The sequence below is a fragment of the Bufo bufo genome, chromosome 5 (assembly GCF_905171765.1).
Source record: "Bufo bufo chromosome 5, aBufBuf1.1, whole genome shotgun sequence".
NCBI classification, from domain to species: domain Eukaryota; kingdom Metazoa; phylum Chordata; class Amphibia; order Anura; family Bufonidae; genus Bufo; species Bufo bufo.
The window spans coordinates 394,582,450-394,599,778 of record NC_053393.1 but is presented as its reverse complement, the minus strand read 5'-3'; the positions used below and the strand labels follow the sequence as shown (position 1 = coordinate 394,599,778).

Sequence of the window (17,329 nt, the reverse complement as noted above, 5' to 3'; positions counted from 1 at the left end):
AGACATGGAGATTGCTCATCTGCCTGGCAGTCTCCATCCCTTTACTGCGCATGCGCCGAGCACACTCACGTTGGACTACAGTGCCTAGCATGAATATGCCGGTCTTTCACAGAGGTGGGGGCGCAGCATAGAAGACAAGGAGCAGAGCCTCTGAGTGCAACAGCACCATAATTTGCGTATTATAAAAAGCCTTTTTTTCTGCAGATCAGCAGCACATATGGAGATACTAGAGATATCAGACTCTGTAGACAAGCACTGAACTTCACCTACTGGTAAGTGATGGCAGATGCGCTTTAATATTGCGTAAATAATTTATTAACCTTCATATAAACTCAGAAAGGTTTAGAAAAGTGAATACATTTCATGTTCTACCAATCTAAAAGCCCTTTACACAGGCCGACAATTGAACAAATTTTTGCTAATGAACGTTACTAGTAATGCTCGTTAGTGATGATCTTGCAGTGTAAATGCAGCGCCGATTATCCAATGAACAAGTGAAATGCTCATTCATCAGGTAATTGTATCTTTTGTGCAGCACAAAAGTTAGAGTGTGGGTAAACAACAAGGCAGTATGGGGAACAGTGATGGCATTAGCAATTTCTGCTCTACATACTCTGGAGGAGATCGCTGCATGTAAATGTACTGGTCTTCTCCGCTAGCAATCGCACTTCCTTCACATCAATCTGCTAAATCGTCGTCCCATGTAAAGGGACCTTAAGGCCCTTATTTATCAAGAACGGTGATAAGCAAGGTGTTTTTGTGGCGATAATCAGTTCTCACCTCTCCTGTCCATATACTATAAACAGTGATAAGGGCATTCTACTGGTGATACTCAGTTTCCACCTTTCCTGTGTTCTCTCCTGTCCCTTATAGTATAGTTTTAAGCAGGGTGTTCTAGAGGTGATCGATAATCAGTTCTTTCCTCTCCTGTATTCTCCCCTTTCCCTTATACTATAATCAATGATAAGCAGGGAGTTCTAGTGATGATAATCAGTCAGTGCTCCAGATGACGACGAAAATGGTCGCCAATGCGACTTAGTCTTGTCGCCATTTGCGCCTAGACCTTCCGCTGCTCTGCCACTAAGAAAAGAAGGCTTTCATCCAGCAAACATCTGCTGAGTGAAGATCCGCCGCTTACACTACCCGGCATAGGGGGTGGACGTGGTTTGGGTTCCTGCGTCTTGGGCTCCCGCCTCCAGCAGTCTGGCAAGTTTGGAGTTGAGTCTGTGCTGTGAAACAGCTTCTGGAGACATTTCGACTACGGACGGATCTCCTGCACAATCCGTGGCTGATTACACTAGGCATGCAGATTTATTAGTGTGTTTTATAGGACTGGATCCCTGAGGTCACAAGGAGAAGCCAAAAAGGTCGGTAAACCCTGTAAGAACATGTATAAGCACCGGCATCACACCACAGTATGTCGGTGTGATCCCCCATCCTGGTCTGCATCGCACTAACCGGGTTGCATAGCATTATATTGAATTAGGATGCTATGTAACCCTTACAGTTCTAGAATGTACTAGATAACACTAACATAATGCTGTCAGTGTTATCCAATACATTCCAGAACTGTAAGGGTTACATAGCATCATAAATCAATATAAACGCAATGCAACCCTAGCAGTGCTGGGAGGTCCGGAAGGGAGCTGCTGCAGACACTGTGGTGTGAAACCAGCGCAATCCTATCAATGCACAGACTAGTAACCATTTCTGATCATAAAATCATATAATCTATTATCATTATTCGACAAGACAAGTATTCCCCCCACCAAGGGATTTGTTCAGCAGTCCCAAGGCATGCACATAAACAAGGAGAGATTTGCCGCCTATACAAGGACGATAGTGCACGGCTCCTCACTGACATGTGATGTAATGGGCAGAGCGGTTGGTTAGGTGCTCTTTTCTGCTCCAAAGACATGCGGTAAAGTTAAAAAGAGGGGTAATGGCACTAAGCAGCCTAAGGCAGGGGTCAGCAACCTCCGGCACTCCAGCTGTTGCAAAACTACAATTCCCAGCATGCTCCATTCATTTCTGTGAGAGTTCTGAGAAGAGCAGAGGAAGTATGCATGCTGGGAGTTGTAGTTTTACAACATCTGGAGTGCCGGAGGTTGCCTACCCCTGCTATAAGGGGTTATGTACAGGCTAGTTCAGCTGCCAGAGGAGGTCTGCTACCTTTCCCAAACCTCTTCTTGCTGGCAGTGAATGGAAACCTTCAAGGTTGACATTCACAGACTGAATGTCCATGTCCAGCCACAGTTACACAGGGAGCAGCACTAGAATATGGGCAATCTTTATCCTCTGGGAGCAAACAAGAAAGTGAATAAATACCTGAATGATGCCGATTGCGGTAATTAAATGCTTTAGATGCTGTGATCAAGTGAGATCAGGGCACCTAAATGCACAAAAACCCGGACGCTCGCGCTTCAGGGCTTCCTACCTATGCCCAGTGTGTCCGGGCATAGGTAGTTGCGTTGAATACTGGTAGCCTTAGGCCCCTTTCACACGGGCGAGAATTCAGCGCGGGTGCAATGCGTTAGGTGAACGCATTGCACCCGCACTGAATCCGGACCTTTTCGCTCCAATGGGGCTGTGCACATGAGCGGTGATTTTCACGCATCACTTGTGCGTTGCGTGAAAAACCGCAGCAAGCTTTATATTGTGCGTTTTGTACACAACGCAGGCCCCATAACAGTGAATGGGGCTGCATGAAAATCGCAAGCATCCGCAAGCAAGTGCAGATGCGATGCGATTTTCACGCATGGTTGCTAGGAGACGATCGGGACCCGATTTGTATTATTTTCACGCACGCGCGTGAGAAAAAAAGCTGAATGTGGTATCCAGACCCAAACCCGGACTTCTTCACTGAAGTTCAGGTTAGGTATTCTGTAGATTTTAATATTTTCCCTTATAAGGCTACTTTCACACTAGGGTTTTTCTTTTCCGGCATAGAGTTCCATCACAGGGGCTCTATACCGGAAAAGAACTGAGCAGTTTTATCCCCATGCATTCTGAATGGAGAGTAATCCGTTCAGGATGCATCAGGATGTCTTCAGTTCAGTCATTTTGACTGATCAGGCAAAAAAACAAACCGTAGCATGCTACAGTTTTATCTCCGGCGAAAAAAAACTGAAGACTTGCCTGAATGCCGGATCCGGCATTTTTTTCCATAGGAATGTATTAGTGCCAGATCCGGCATTCAAAATACCGGAATGCCGGATCCGTCCTTCCGGTCTGCGCATGCACAGACCTTTAAAAATGAGAAAAAATAAATACCGGATCCGTTTTGCCCGATGACACCGGAAAAACGGATCCGGTATTGCCTGGTCAGTCAGAAAAATGCATTGCATTTTTCAGACTGATCAGGATCCTGATCAGTCAGAAAAATGACATGTGTTTGCATACAGTTTGCCTGATCAGGCAGGCAGTTCAGGCAACGGAACTGCCTGCCGGAATCAAACAACGCAAGTGTGAAAGTACCCCAACATGGTTATAAGGGAAAAAAAGCAGCATTCTTAATACAGAATAAGAACTCCCCTCATCGACTTGTTCGTGCAGCCCAGATGGTCTTCTTTGAGGACCTGGGAGAAAAGGACCATTGGTGACGTCACTGCACTCATCACATGGTCCATCATAATGGTGATGGACCATGTAATGAGCACAGTGACGTCACCAAAGGTCCTTTTTTCCCAGGTCCTCAAAAAAAGAAGACAAGCCAGGCTGCGCGAACAAGTGGATGAGAAGTAATTTTTTATTTTTTTTAACCCCTCCTTCCCTAATTTACTTATTTTAATTTTCTGTATTAAGAATGCCATTTTCCCTTATAACCATGTTATAAGGGAAAATATTAAAATCTACAGAATACCTAACCCAAACTTCAGTTAAGAAGTCCGGGTTTGGGTCTGGATACCACATTCCGTTTTTTCTCACACGCGTGCAAAAGGCATTGCACTTGCACTTAAGAACGCAACGCAATCGCATACAATACTCAACCCACTCGCAGGAAAAAATTGCACGATTTTCCCGCAATGCACCCGCATCCTATCCGGCCCTCACACGTGACACCCGTGTGAAAAAGGCCTTACTGAGTAGGCTAACAATATTCAAACTGCAATTCTTATTTTGGCCACCAGATGGCAGGCCAGGATAAGAAATGAGCAAAATAAGCTAATAAATTCATGATAAACAAAAAAAAAAAAAAGTAATCTCATATGAGGCATATAATGAACACCAAAAAATAAAAATGTTAAAAATATATAACAGTTTAAATCACCCCCCTTTCCATATAATTAAAAAATACCTTAACAATAAATATACATCATGGGTATCACTGTGACCGAAAATGCCCACATTATTAAAATAGAAAAAAAAAATTCCAATACGGCTAAAGGCGTAATGGAAAAAAGGGTCAAAATTGCAGATTTGCCATTTTTTCATTGCTTCTCTTACCCAATCCCCCCCCCAAAAAATCTCAAAGTTTACATTTATTTTTACACTATTTAGACATAATGAACCTATACATATGGGGTATCGTTGTAATCGTACTGACCCAGAGAATGAAGGGCATGGGTCAGTTTTGCTGTAAACCAAACCATGGGGGAACAAAACCCGTAAAATGGTGGAGGGATTGCGTTTTCCCCAATTCCACCCCCCTTATACAGTTATGTGACCGGAAAAATAAAAAAAAGTTATGGCTCACGGAAAATAGGGAAGAAAAATTAAAACGCAAAATGTAAAAATTTCCGGTAGCCAAAGGGTTAAACTCCTAACAGGGTTTGTATACACTAATTTCTGGACCTCTGACACTGGTAGGACCTTTGTTGGTGATCACACTTACCTGATCCCCAGTGCGGGGTCCCAGCTCTTGTCTTGAGTCCCTTCACGAAAACTGTTTGATGCTGTTAAAGCCAATATCTGATCACTGCTTCCCTTGCATTATGTCAATTATGGTCATGTGAAGCAAGGGGAGCAGATCTCCACTGTGGCCAGTGATTGGCTGCAGCAGCATGAAGTTTTCATGGAGAAACCCAAGACAAGCAGTGGAGGCCTGGAAGCGAATGAGCCAAGGCCCAGCACCTAGGGATCAAGGAAGCATGATCAGCAACGCAAATCTGGCTAGTCTGAGAATTTATGGAAATGAGGGCACAACCCCGTTAAGGGCTCATTCACACGACTGTGGTTTGGTTCCACAGCTGAGACGCATTTTTTTGCGGCTCGGGTGCGGACCCATTCACTTCAATGGAGCCGCAAAATATGCGGATAGCACTCCGTGTGCTGTCGCATCCGTTGCTACGTTCCGTGGCCCCGCAAAAATTATAAGTCACGTCCTATTCTTGTCCGTTTTACGGACAAGAATAGGCATTTCTATAAAGAGACATCCGTTCCGAAGGCACACGGGCGGCATACGTGTGTTGCAGATCCGCAATTTGCATGGCACGGTCGTGTGAACAAGCCCTAACTGTGTGGCTATAATCTAGGAAATCCCATGCTTCTAAGAGTCAGGTTTTTTTTATTTATTTTTTATTGGAACACTACAGTAGCCATGTGGGTAAGAGTAGGTGAGGGCTTTAATGGAGGAATAGTGAGAAGGTGTAATTAAGCACGGTGAGCCTCACGATTAATAGGGTTAGAAGAACAAATCTAAAGGAGAGACATATGGGCAACTGCACAAGGTAAGACAGGTCTTTATTTTAAATTTGGCGACTAAAAATGTAATTTGGCTCCTAAATGTTTCAGGTTAGGCCTGGAGTCAATGGCTCCTTGACATTTTTTTTGTCTGGAGCACTGTCCGTTCTCACCTCTCCTGACCTTATACTATAATCAGTGATAAGCAGGGTGTTCTAGTGGTGATAGATAATCAGTTCTCACCTCTCCTGTATTCTCTTCTGTCCATTATACTATACGCAGTGATAAGCAGGGTGTTTATGAATCAGTGAACCATTGAAGTCTACAGAGCTATTCACCCATCCGTTTTTTTTCCACAAAGCCTTTAAGTCTCTTCTGGAAAACCCACTGATCAGAAGAAAGGGAGACTTCCCACTCCACAAGTCAAGAGGGCACGTTTAGGCTACTTTCACACTCGCGTTTTGTGCGGATCAGTCATGGACGGATTCATTCAGATAATACAACAGTCTGCATCTGTTCAGAACAGATCCGTTTGTATTATCTTTAACATAGCCAAGACAGATTGGTCATGAACTCCATTAAAAGTCAACGGAGGATGGATCCGTTTTCTATTAATGCCAGATTGTGTCATAGAAAACGGATCGATCCCAATTGACTTACATTGCGTGTCAGGACGGATCCGTCTGGCTCCGATTCGTCAGGCGCTTCAGCAAAACACTGACTTTTTACGCTGGTCTTAGTTTCCCCTTTGCTCTGCCGTTAAATTGATCTAATTTATGACGAGGCGTGCGCATCATAATAAATTAGAGGCATCTGTGGGAGCCCTTGCGCCTGGCATAAATACTATGCCAGCCCCTGGCTGATCTAGTTTTTCGATACCATTTACCCAGGGCTGTGGAGTCGGAGTCTGAGTCAATTTTGGGTACCAGGAGTCGGAGTCAGCAAAAAAATGAACCGACTCCGGCTCCTACTAAATTTAAATAAAAAATAAATTTTTAAAAAGCAAGTTTAAATGTCCCAATTCACATAAAGTTATAATTAATTGCCGTATTTTTCGCCCTATAAGACGCACCTGCCCATAAGACGCACCTAGGTTTTTGAGGAGGAAAATAAGAAAGAAAATATTTTGAACCAAAAGGTGTGCTTTTGGTGGGTTTTGAAGTTATGGGGGCATCTGTGGATGGCACCGTTATGGGGGCATCTGTGGATGGCACCGTTATGGGGGCATCTGTGGATGGCACCGTTATGGGGGCATCTGTGGATGGCACCGTTATGGGGGCATCTGTGGATGGCACCGTTATGGGGGCATCTGTGGATGGCACCGTTATGGGGGCATCTGTGGATGGCACCGTTATGGGGGCATCTGTGGATGGCACCGTTATGGGGGCATCTGTGGATGGCACCGTTATGGGGGCATCTGTGGATGGCACCGTTATGGGGGCATCTGTGGATGGCACCGTTATGGGGGCATCTGTGGATGGCACCGTTATGGGGGCATCTGTGGATGGCACCGTTATGGGGGCATCTGTGGATGGCACCGTTATGGGGGCATCTGTGGATGGCACCGTTATGGGGGCATCTTATCTTATGCGTCATCCACAGATCCCCATAACAGTGTCATCCACAGATCCCCCACTAACTTTTTGGCAGTCAGGAGGCCGGGCACTCGCAGCGTAGCTCACTAAGTCACACGCCTGCGTCGCCAGCTTCATTCATAAAGTGGGCGGAGCAGGCGCGTGACGTAGTGAGCTACGCAACGAGCGCCCGCCCGGCCTCCTGACTGCCAAGAAGTTAGTTGTAAGTAGTACAGCGCTAGATTTAAGATGATTGAAATACTTTAAAGGGATTCTGTCACCAGGTTTGACCCCTGTCAGCTAAACATATGCTGATGTTCAGGGCGTCTTCACGATTCCTAATGTGGGCTTATAAATGTCATCTGTGGGCTTATTTAGCTAAAAAACCGCTATTACTAACCTGTCAGTCAAACAAATAAGGTGCCCAAGGGGATGTTAATGGGTGCAAGATGCCCGCCGCACGCACCGCCGTTCGTGCCCAGTGCTGCCTTTCCGGACTTCTGTGCCGCTTCCTAATCCTCTGTGCCGCCTCTCGCTCTCTCTCCCTCCCTCTCCCTCCTCCTGCTGTAAGATCTCGCGCATACAGGGGTTGAGCGAAGTGCCGGCGCATGTGCATTTCGCTGTAAGAAGCCAAATGGAGAAGTCCGCACGGGCGCATCAGGCAGAGCCCTGTGCGCAAGCGCGAGATCTTACAGCAGAAGGAGGGGGGAGGGAGGGAGAGCTAGAGGCGGCACAGAGGATTAGGAGGGAGGGAGAGCGAGAGGCGGCACAGAGGATTAGGAGGCGGCGCAGAAGTCCGGAAAGGCGGCGCTGGGCACGAACGGCGGTGGGTGCGGCGGGCATCTTGCACCCATTAACATCCCCTTGGGCACCTTATTTGTTTGACTGACAGGTTAGTAATAGCTGTTTTTTTAGCTAAATAAGCCCACAGATGACATTTATGAGCCCACATTAGGAATCGTGAAGACGCCCTGAACATCAGCATATGTTTAGCTGACAGGGGTCAAACCTGGTGACAGAATCCCTTTAACAATACCCACAAGTTAGATATGATTATTGTATACTACAGTGAGCGGGGCCCGGTGTAGTAGAATACAGTGACTGCACCGGGCCTCGCTGCCACTACAGAAACAGATGCCGGCCTCCAGCCACTCCTCCCTCTCAGCCTATTCACCGGTCGGTCGCAGCATTCGCCCCATAAGACGCACTGCTATTTTTCCCCCACTTTTGGGGGGGGAAAAAGTGCATCTTATAGGGCGAAAAATACGGTACTTCTCTACTGTAAGAATAAAGGCCAATACATGCAGTGCGTCACTTTACCGCAAAACGAACACGTTAAGCGACCGTGAAGAAGCATGCTTTTCATATGCTTCACTATGTGGCTCGCAACGCACAGTTAAGGAGCAGCAATACTTATACTTTCCATTGTGTTGTGTTCCGCTGTTACAGGGAACGCAACGCCTAATGTTAACCTAGCCGCTCACTGATAACTGATGAAGTAGATGTTTTTTGCAGGACTAGACACCTGTATAAGTGAAGGGAATGGATAGTCAATAGCTCAAGACTGAAGCTGTAAACCATTTGGAAAAACTGCTGTCATTCAGCTAAGGCTATAAAAACTTGTAAACTCAGATTGTTAGCTTAAACTTTAAACATGACTTTGGGATTCTACTAGGGAAATCCTGTTTTACAATAAATGCCCCGTCCTGGATCCCCCCACTGCCCTATCTTCAGCAGAAGATCAGCACACAAAGGAGAAGGCAGCGGCTCCTAGCCAGTAGTTCTGTGGTAATGACATGTATGTTGCCTTTCTTTCCTTCAAGGAATGTATAAAATACATTTGCATATTAAATACAGAGGAGTCGTGTCGAAAGTACCAAAAACTGAGGAGTCAGAGTATTTATCTACCGACTCCACAGCCCTGCATTTACCCGTTTCCCAGCCCAGTCCCAGAGATGCCCTTGTCCTGCTTAACTGTCAGATACGGTGTAAACCCGGCTGTGCGACAAAATACCGCAAGGCCTGTAGAGTGGCAGTCGAGCGTGCACACTGCCGCGTCATTCAGCTCTAAGGGGACTGCCGAGTGCTGTACTGACTGTGGCAATCCCGTAGAGATGAATGGGAGTTACAGAAACAGCACGAGATCTCCGCTTTAACGCAGTTGTCCAGGATCAGAAAAAAACATGGCTGCTTTATTCCAAAGCTTAAATAGGGTTAAATAAGTGCAAATGAGCCTCTAGGAGCAACGGGGGCGTCATCGTTACACCTATAGGTTCTGCCACATCCTCAACTTATCACCTGGCCCTGTCGAAGAGCAGAGGGCACAGCAGTTGCAGAGAGAGCTGAGCCTCCAGGTGTAATGACAACACCCATGTTGCTCCTAGAGGCTCATTTGCATATATTAACTGTTCATTTTCCTCAGCAATGCGGCCACATACACAAAGGTGGGACCGACACAGATGTCTCCAGCTGAAGAGCAGCCAGTCTTATAGGTACGAATCCCAGTTATAGGGCGAGGGATTAATGCTAGCAGGCCAGTGTCCTGTACTGGAAGGAGAGCCAACCATGGCGAACCTCCCACTGACTGGCACCATGCAGAGCCCTATACGGAAGATGGCACCCTGCGCCAGACTGAGGAGATAGGTAGTGTGCCCTGCCGCCAGCACCACATGGCAGGGGGCTCTGGTATAGTTAGGTTGACAGGACTCTGCCTCCACACAGACGGCGGGAAGCAAGGGCCACACATGACAAGACTGCCGCTACAGTGAGAAGCACCACGTCCGTGCGCAGACACCCGGAGGCCCTGGCGCTCACTCACCCGGCTCAGCGCTGACTCTGCCCGAATGAAGTGAGCACTCTACAGCCCCGCCAGCGCACACAGCTGCCACTCACACACTAAACTTTCCACCAGTCCCACCATGCAAGTTTACACACGGGGCCACGCCTCCTAAGTACACGCTGTACGGGGTGGCGTTATGGACAAACTCATACAAAAAGCGAACGTCACCGTGAATGATGGAATAACTGCTGTCTGCCAATCATAGCTTGTACATAGATCTCTGTACTAATTCCTGTCTGCCAATAACTGCTACACAATGTATACATTATATACATCTGTAACTGGTAAAGAAATAAAGCAACACAGCCACCGTTTACTTTGAGAGAAAATCGGCAGCATTTCACCCACATTAGTCCTGTCACAGGAACTTCCACAAAGGAGGGCTGTGGATTTCTTCCTTTTTGTGAATGTGCCAGGGGTGGACTGGTCTTAGACCCTACAGGGAAATTTCCTGGTGGGTACATACCCAGCAGGCTTCCCAAGCCCTCCTCATGGCCACCGGCTGGGTACATGAGGATCTAATGCCCTAAGAATTAGGGTCCATTCACACGTCCGTAATTTGGGTCCGCATTTGTTCTGCAATTTGCGGAGCCATTCACTTTCAATGGGGCTGGAACAGATGCAAATCCACATTTCCTGGATCCGCGTTTTCGGGATCCGCATCCGCATTTTCAGGATCCGTTTTTTCGGGATCCGCTATTTCGTTCCTGAAAACAATAGAACATGTCCTATTCTTGTCCGCAATTGCGGACCAGAAAAGGCATTCTCTATTAGGATCCATTCACACGTCCGTAATTTGGGTCCGCATTCGTTCCGCAATTTGCGGACCCATTCACTTTAAATGGGGCTGGAACGGATGCAAATCCACATTTCCTGGATCCGCATTTTCGGGATCCGCATCCGTTTTTTCGGGATCCGCAATTTCGTTACTGGAAAAAATAGAACATGTCCTATTCTTGTCCGCAATTGCGGACCAGAAAAGGCATTTTCTATTATAGTGTCTGTGATGTGCGGATCCGCAAATTGCAGATCGCACATTGCAGGTGTCCGTGTTTTGCGGATCCGCAAAACACTTACGGACGTGTGAATGGACCCTTATAGTGTCTGTGATGTGCGGATCCGCAAATTGCGGATCGCACATTGCAGGTGTCCCTGTTTTGCGCATCCGCAATTTGCGGATCCACAAAACACTTACGGACGTGTGAATGGACACTAAAAGGGGTTTTCCCATCTCAGGCAATGGGGGCATAGGACAGTGGCAGGGCCGGCACTTCCATAGAGGCAAGGGGGGCAATTGCCCCCGGGCCCCCGATTCCTTAGGGGCTCCCAGCGCCGGCCTGCAACTACTATTCTATAATTCTTTTCTGTGTGGGACTGAGACGGACAGGACAGTGTGGCGGCGCTGAGTAACTGTCTGGACTGGAGGGCCCCCCCCCCCCCCCCCCCCCCCGCCGCTCTACCTGCGCTGCGCTGCCTGTCTCTTTAAGAGATTCGAGACGACTGGAGCGGCATGCACGGCACAGGCAGGCATGTCTCGCGTCTGGCTGACGTTGCCACAGGCTCCGTCCCCCAGAGCAGAGAACTTGAAGAAGGAGCAAGCGCCATTGGCAGCCAGCCACAGCCCACAGTCTGACTCTGCCAGCGCCAGGGAAGTCCCGCGGCTCGCCGCCCACAGAAGACAGGCAGCCAGCCAAGGCCAAGTTCCACTTCCAACTAAGTACAATCTACAGACCAGTTACTGTCTGGTAGGTTGGTTGGTTAAACTTATTGTTAATTAAACTGGATCGGATCCATCCATTCCCAGTTTCCCAAATCTCACTCACTTAGTCCATCAGTGTACTAGCCCTCCCTGCGGCCCTGGTTCTGGAGTCAGTAGTTGGACTGGAGAAATGTGCATTTGGGGGGGGGGGGGGGGGGGCAGTTACTGGTACTACCAGTAACTGCCCCCCCCCCCAAATGCACATTTCTCCAGTCCAACTGTCCAAACAGAACCAGGGCGGGCTAGTAGTACACTGGCACTGGGATGGGTGAGATGGTGCCTGGGATGGATCCCAATCCAGGTTAATCAACCAACCTATTAGTCTGGTAGGTTGGTTGATTAAACTGGATCGGGATCCATCCCAGTCTGGTATGTTGGTTGATTAAACTGGATCGGATCCATCCCAGGCACCATCTCACCCGTGCCAGTGTACTAGCCCGCCCTGCGGCCCTGGTTCTGTTTGGAGTCAGTTGGACTGGAGAAATGTGCATGTGAAAGGGGGGGAGCCCTTATTGTTTTTCGCCCCAGGGCCCCATTTCACCTAGAACCGGCCCTGGACAGTGGTGGCGAACCTATGGCAGAGGTGGCATTCAGAGCCCTCTTTGTGAGCACCCGCACCCTGGAAAAACTCTATGGTGTACCAATATGCTTTAAACCAGGGGTGCACAACCCACGGGCCGCATGCGGCCCCAAGAACCAAGTTTTTCGTCCGATCAGCTGTGTTTCTGCCTGCAGCGCCGCACGACGATGGATGACAGCTCCTGCTCCCGCACTGTAGCAGGAGCAGGTCGGGCCCCTTGCTGGAAGTGATAGTATGGGAGCCGAGGAGAAGGCAGAAGGGCGTTGTCAGCGCTTCTGCCTTCTCCTCAGATAGATGAGCAGCACGATGAGCGGCTTGGGGCAGAGTAGTGCAGAGCTGCAGGGTCAGGGCACCCTGATCAGCTCTGCCTTCTACAAACCCCCACAGGAGGCTCGTTTCCCCTGTAACTGGGGCTCCTTTGGATGCCCCAGTTACAGTGTAAATAGTACAATAAAAGTATCTAATTGTCTCCCAAAGGTCTTTCAGTGACTTTTGGGGACAAATTAGGTGGAAAAAATATATTAAAAAAAATAAGTAAAAAAATTTGAAAACTAAATAAAAAATATTATAAAATACAAATAAAATAAAAAAATAAAATATGTGTCTAAAAAATAGAATATTATAAAAAAAATACCATAAAAATAAAAAAAGGAAAAAGTGCAAAATAAAAGTGTTTACTGTCCCCCAACAGTCTTTTTATAACCTTTGGGGAACATATTATGTGGCAAAAATATATTTAAAAAAAAAATAGAAAGTTAAAAAAAATAATAATAATTATAAAATACAAAAAATAAAAAATACAAATATAAGAAAAAAATAAAAAGGAAAACATGCCAAATAATATAGTGCTCATTGTCTATGTCTAGTGTCTGTCTATTGTCTATGTGTATTGTCATTGTTTATGACCTCTTCGGGACATATTATGTGGCAAAAATATATTTAAAAAAATAAGTAATAAATCAATTATAAAAAAAATATAAAATAAAATATTAATAAAATACAAATAAATATAAAAAATAAAAATGAAAAGGTGCAAATAAAAAAAAAGGTCAGTGTCCCCCAAAGGTTTTTTTATGACCTCTTGGGGGACATATCTGTCACGGACGTTCCCGTGGCAGGTACCAGGAGATCGGAGAGACTGGCAACTCGTGGGTTAAATTTACAAGTTCCCTGTGGATCTTGTTGTGTCTGTGTTTTGGTGAATGCCACACCCCTTGCTTCAGGTGTTGCTTGTTGGTAAATCACCTTTCCCATAAAGCCTCATGCACACGACCGTTCCATTTTTTGCGTCCCGCAAACCGCAGATCCGCAAAAAACGGAAGCCGCCCATGTGCCTTCCGCAATTTGCGGAATGGAACGAGCTGCCCATTGTAGAAATGCCTATTCTTGTCCGCAAAATGTATAGCATACATGCTATATTTTTTTTGCGGGGCCACGGAACGGAGCAGCGGATGCGGACAGCCCCATCGAGATGCGGACCACAACAACGGCCGTGTGCATGAGGCCTAAGTAGCAGTTTCTCACTCTTGGAGGTGCGGTTTATAGATTTTCTTCCTGACTTCTAACTAGCTGGTCGGTTGTATCCTGTGGTGCTTCTGGAGTTGCCAGTTTTCTACTTTCAGCTAAGTTTGTCTTTTCTTATTGTTTTGTGTTTGTTATATTCCCTCTTTGTATCTGGGCCTGAGACAGACTTCCATTTGTCCATCTGTGGGAGGAATGGTTTGTCTCTGGTCCTAACCTCATTCCAGGGCCTTATAGGGATATAAAGGCCTAGGTATACAGCATATGAATATTCCTACCTTCAAGGTCTATTCATATTAATAGGTAGTTAGGGTCAGGATTAGGGTTGTTTAGGAGGTGACCTGTTCCTTCCCTAGTTTCCAGGCCCAGTTACTGTTCCCCTTCCCTCCTGTGTTTAGTGTGGAGTTTAGTGTCCTCTGCAGTGAAGGAAGGTGCTTACTGGTTATTGCAGGGCCCCTATAACTGGAGGCAGGAGGCGGTAACAACCAGTGAGCGCCATCCTTTGCAGTGAAGGAAAGTGCTTACTGGTTATTGCAGGGCCCCTATAACTGGGGGCAGGAGGCGGTAACGACCAGTGAGCACCATCCTCTGCAGTGAAGGAAAGTGCTTACTGGTTTTGGCAGGGCCCCTATAACTGGGGGCAAGAGGCGGTAACGACCAGTGAGCGCCATCCTCTGCAGTGAAGGAAAGTGCTTACTGGTTATTGCAGGGCCCCTATAACTGGGGGCAGGAGGCGGTAACAACCAGTGAGCACTGGCCTCTGCAGTGAAGGAAAGTGCTTACTGGTTATTGCTGGGCCCCTATAACTGGGGGCGGGAGGCGGTAACAACCAGTGAGCGCCATCCTCTGCAGTGAAGGAAAGTGCTTACTGGTTATTGCAGGGCCCCTATAACTGGGGGCAGGAGGCGGTAACAACCAGTGAGCGCCATCCTCGGCAGTGAAGGAAGGTGCTTACTGGTTATTGCAGGGCCCCTATAACTGGGGGCAGGAGGCGGTAACCACTAGTGAGCGCCATCCTCTGCAGTGAAGGAAGGTGCCTACTGGTTATTGCAGGGCCCCTATAACTGGGGGCAGGAGGCGGTAATAACAAGTGAGTGCCACCCTCTGCAGTGAAGGAAAGTGCTTACTGGTTTTGGCAGGGCCCCTATAACTGGGTGCAGGAGGAGGTAAAAACCAGTGAGCGGCAGCCTCTGCACTGAAGGAAAGCTCTTACTGATTTTGGCAGGGCCCCTATAACTGGGGGCAGGAGGAGGTAATAACCAGTGAGCGCCGTCCTCGGCAGTGAAGGAAAACGCAGATTTATGAATAGGAGGCAGGATGGAAGGAAATGTCACAACTTTTCCGGTAAAAATTATTTTTAACAAGTTCCTGCAGCATGGCCCTTGAAAAAAAAGGTTCATACTTGCCTGCTCCTCCCCGCTTGGGTCTTCTGCGCTGCGCTGCCCCCATCTTCCGGTCCCCGCACTGTTTACACCTGGCAATGCATGGCCATAGTCACATGCACCTCTCCAGAAAATGACAGGCTTCAGCAGTAACATGCTGCTTATGGCCACATCACCGCTGAAGCCAGTAATTGGCTGGAGAGTTGCATGTGACCATGGCCATGCACTGCCAGGTGTAAACAGTGTGGGGACCGGAAGATGGGGGCGGCGGGGAGCAGGTAAGTATAACTCTTCAGGGGCCATGCTGCAGTACGATATTTAGGACAATTATTGGGAAAAAGTGTTCATAGGAGTGCTCATATCTTATATCTGGCCGGTATAATTGTGCCGCTGATCAGTCGATAAACAAGGAATCGCTCGTTTGTCGGCTGATTTGCATATTTTATCAGGATGAAAGGTTTACAATTATGGTCAGCACATCTCCCTGTGTAATCATGGATGGGCTACCAATAATCAATATAACTAAATGAAGGTGGAATGACTGTGGTAGTGATCATTCCTCCCCAATCACTTTGCATTGGCTTGTGTAATACGCCGATGAAAATGAGCGGCGATCGACATTTTTTGATTTGCGGTCCCTTGAAACAGAGCGATGTGACAATGCAGCCCTCAGACGAAAAAAGGTTGTGCACCCCTGCTTTAGACTTTTCCTGCCGTTCATCAGCGTGGGGCGCACTATGAACAGCACAGGCAGCGCACTGAATGCAGGCAGGCTATTATAGTTAAATGATTAAGTACATGGAAGATGCACTACACTGGACTGCAGTATTCTGGTTAAATTGCTGTGTTGGCACTTTGAGATACATAAGTGGGTTTTGGGTTGCAGTTTGGGCACTCTGTCTCTAAAAGGTTTGCCATCACTGCGCTAGGATATGCCCACATAGTCTAATAGGTGCGCAGCTACATCGAGAACGGATCCCTGACAGTTCTGGAGGGCGCACTGTGAATGTGCGTGAGCCCTCCATTCATTTCTATGGGGTCACCAAAAATAGCTGAGGGGTGCGCTCCTATTCACTTCTGTGGGGAGAGTGCTTGGGGGTGGTTGGACCCTGTAAAACCCAGGGTCCACCGGCCACCACCTTCCCCGCTCCGTTTTCTGTGTAGGTGCGAGTCCTATCAGACAATGGGGGCATATCCTAGCAATATGCCCATATTGTCTGAGATAGGAATACCCCTTTAATGCTAGAAACATCAGGCTGTGATGTGCCGCTTAGAGACATGTCACCACTGAGGCCAGTCATTGGCTGCCTCATAACCCTGTCTGTACCACAGCCAGAAGTAAACAGGCCTGGGACCGGAAGATCACCAAATGAAATCGGGGCACCAGAACGGAGGGCAGGGGAAAGGTGAGTATGCTTTTTTCCTTTGGTACCACATGCTCCAAGGGCTAGTTAGAAAGGGACATAATCCACACGCTGCACCCGAAGCTGAATCGGGGCTTCTACACTTGTGTGGCTACACCGAGCAGAGGAGCCAGCAGGTGGGCACTTCTCCTGTGGGGACAGCCCCTCACAGGTAAAGAGAGCTCTGACTCACGAACCCATTTGCACATTTGGGATAATGTCTTTTGAAAACTCCCTGAATCAACAATCCATCTCAAGTAGCTATAAACTGTAATATTATTACACTCCAGAAATACATCCAGGTCCCTCTTGAACTCTTTGGCCCCTTTCACACGGGCAAGAATTCCACGCAGGTGCAATGCGTGAGGTGAACGCATTGCACCCGCACTGAATCTGGACCCATTCACTTCAATGGGGCTGTTCAGATGAGCAGTGATTTTCACGCATCACTTGTACTTTGCGTGAAAATCGCAGCATGTTCTATATTCTGAATTTTTTTTACGCAACGCAGGCCCCATAGAGATAAATGGGTCTGCGGGAAAATCGCAAGCATTCGCAAGTGCGGAAGCGGTGCGATTTTCACACATGGTTGCTAGCAGATGATGTAAGTAAATTGATAAGTCAATTTACTGTATTTTTCCCTTATAAC

At 47.4% G+C, this 17,329-nt stretch overlaps 1 protein-coding gene across 3 annotated transcripts in view; it reads right to left on the bottom strand.

The window, feature by feature from the left end:
• CDKAL1 (CDK5 regulatory subunit associated protein 1 like 1) overlaps positions 1 to 10,147 on the bottom strand; it is a 963,682-nt gene extending 953,535 nt beyond the window's left edge. Inside the window, exon 1 of one of the 3 annotated variants that reach the window (XM_040432802.1) lies at positions 10,015 to 10,147. The gene's annotated coding sequence lies outside the window, so the exon portion shown is untranslated. The remainder of the gene's footprint in view (positions 1 to 10,014) is intronic. The other 2 variants (XM_040432800.1, XM_040432801.1) reach the window with 2 other exon arrangements.
• Positions 10,148 to 17,329: the final 7,182 nt, after the last annotated feature.